We start from the raw sequence: 2,875 nt of genomic DNA on the forward strand, positions 1-2,875 counted from the left end.
ATTTTAGTGTTAGATTTATGATATCTAGTGTTTCCATGAATCATTTCATCTTGTTCGTAACAAAGATCCCTTAACACCAAGTCAGAAGCTACCAACAATAAAACTGTGTGCCCCCTACCTACATCAACTATTTCCAATGTCTGGGGTAGGCCTTTAGAAATGCTTAAGGATAGGAAGGCATGGGGTGGAGAAAGAAGGAAATGAGAAAGAAAACCAGGTTTAAAAGGCAAAGAAGCTTCAAAAACTGAAAACCAGAAACTAAAATGCTAAAATTGGAAGCAGAGGAAAAAAGTTTTTCAATAAATCTGTGACAAAGCAAAAACACAAGTCTTTGTACCTATTAGGATTTACACTGATCCTCTCAACAAGGTACTCCCGATAATGCAGTTTGCTTCACACCCATCTTCCTGGCTTGGATCCTCTCCAGTCTGGCATGATCATTTCAGACCTAAACCCTTAGACATGATTTCTCCCGAGGTGCTGAGCCTCTTACCTGACCACCACCACCACATCAGCACAATCCATCTCTCTGCTGATGGATTCCTTTCTGTCTCCCATCTCCTCCCCAGGTCAGAATAAGGTTCAGGCAATAAAAACCAAATTGGCACAGAAAGGTAAATGCCCATGGTTAAGTTTTACATTCATTTCCAAACCACATACAGTGTAAAAAGCCAGCAAAGTCTGCTTCTGGGAACTGTATCTACTGGCCTCTGCCAGAGCAGGTAGCCATGCCTGCCCCATGGCCTCCAGAGCGGGATGCACACTGTCCCGACATGCTTGCTCTCATGAGGATGCTTGGCTATGGCAGTGACAGTGAGATTTGCCTCTCACACAGTTCATTAGAAAGGTCATCTGTGTTTTCAATATGAAACATTTCATATGGTAAAATCCAATCCCAAGACTTCTTGGATTTAGTCTTCACACACTTTTAGCGTGACTTTATTTGGTACTGGATATAGTTCAGTCTACATAAGACGTCACTTCAAAATTATGTGGATACCATCATTATTTTCAGCTTTTACTGTAGAGAATAAAAAACAACTCTCATCTTGAAAGTTCTGAACCATCTGATCACTAACAAGAATGTGGATGCCAGTGGGACCCTGTCTGTAAACCTGGTTAATTTGATGGAGAGGAATATTAAACACCAACGCAAGTTTTCGAGCAACTTCTGAGGCAACCATTTCTTCCAGGTAGATTGCATGGTAAACATAAGGCGTCCCACTGCCCTTCTGGCCTCCACTTCCTGCAGCTTGCTGCTGTGCTTGCAGCGTGGCGTTACACGGCTGCTCCTGGCAGACATAGATGGTTAAGCGAGGCCTAACCAACCTAAATTAGAAGTTTTGTTTTCTTGGCAACAAACACAGTCGTCTTCAAGAAATCAGTTCTGCCCATGTGCATTGCTACCAGTCTTTCAGTCTACCTCTGCCCTCATCAGTGCCTGCATCATATCTGGGCCTGCCCTTGACTTCAGTGAATTATAGAGGCGAATTCCATCGGCTGCACCACAAATTTGAACTAAATCTTCCTTTGTCAATTTTAATAAGTCGGCACCTGAAAAATTAGAAAACAGTCTTGTATAGGAAGAGAATCTGTTTTTGAGCAGCCACTGCTGTGTTTCCTGGGTTGTAGCTGAAGGTTGAATTTGTTCACCTGATGCCTACAAACTCCATCTCCCTGATGATTTGGGGAAGAATTGCTGTCTGGGACACTGCAAGTGCTCTGCTGGGAAGAGGTGAAAGTGGGTGCTGGTGAAGGGCTGTTATTCACATAGGCTGTGGGGGTATCAGGCCACGGAGAACACTCTGAGGATTGTGGTATCATAGGATGGCTGATACTTTTCTTTTTCATGAGCTATTCTCTTTTCCTTCTTTTCTCGGTCAGTTTGTTTTCTGTCCGCACCTTTAGGCTTAAAAACTTTAATTTGGCAACTAGCCGAGTGAAGATGATCTGTGTATTCTTCATTTTTATTCTGCTTAAAGGTGTCAACCTGGATCCTCAAAGGTACTCCCTTTTCACCACCATGTTTCCGTGGAGTAGATTCTGTGCTGATGCAGTATACCTGAATAAAAGCAGATGTGCGTTTTGCAGGGTCCCACAGAAATTCAACCGCGTTTAACTGACTTGGATTTGTCCTCGTGTCGATTATTCCCACAGACATTGGAATATCTAAATCCAGAAGTCTGTCTCCTGGGCGATTCCATTTCCAACCTTCAAGTTGCTGATGCTCTGTATATTGTAGCCGTCTGTCATGGAATACAACCCTTATGATGCTCTTTACCAATTTTCCACTGTTCTCAGGCATATCTCCCATTTTCTGATTATCCAACATCCGAATTTCATAAGACTGACTTTGGTTCAAGTAAGTGAGTGTTTTCATCATGTAGTTTTACTGCTGGTGATGTGGCAGCACACATCACATATTGAAAGGGTGGGTGTTTCGTTTCACCATTCAATAGAAGGCTGGGATCTTCCTGCTTGAAAATGGGCAATGCCAACACATCACTCATGCTGTAGGCGCCGGCGCCCAGCTCCTGACCGATGCCCGAGAGGCTGGAGTCGAAGTCTTGCACCAGCCCAGAGTCTATCACCTCGTCCATCGTGAGTACCCAGGCCATCTTCCGGCCTCGCTGCCACCCTGCGCAGAGCGGCCTCCGCGTCCGGGGCGAAGGGGCCCGAGCTCCGCGGGTGCGTCCTGGGGGAGGGCGCAGGTGAAGCCTCCAGCGACGCTGCCAGTGGTCACCAGCGGCAGCCCCGGAGGCGGCCGAGGCCCAGCTGGCAGGGGCGAGCAGTTGCAGCGGGAGCGACCTGTCTGCTGACAGCGCCCTCCCGGGGACACCCGCCCCACTCCTCATGCCACCGCCACCCGCCCCCT

General features: G+C 46.7%; 1 pseudogene; it reads right to left on the reverse strand.

The window, feature by feature from the left end:
- Positions 1–874: 874 nt before the first annotated feature.
- On the reverse strand, positions 875–2,618 carry LOC124974073 (upstream-binding protein 1-like; annotated as a pseudogene).
- Positions 2,619–2,875: the final 257 nt, after the last annotated feature.

This window comes from Sciurus carolinensis, unplaced genomic scaffold, assembly GCF_902686445.1.
Source record: "Sciurus carolinensis unplaced genomic scaffold, mSciCar1.2, whole genome shotgun sequence".
NCBI classification, from domain to species: domain Eukaryota; kingdom Metazoa; phylum Chordata; class Mammalia; order Rodentia; family Sciuridae; genus Sciurus; species Sciurus carolinensis.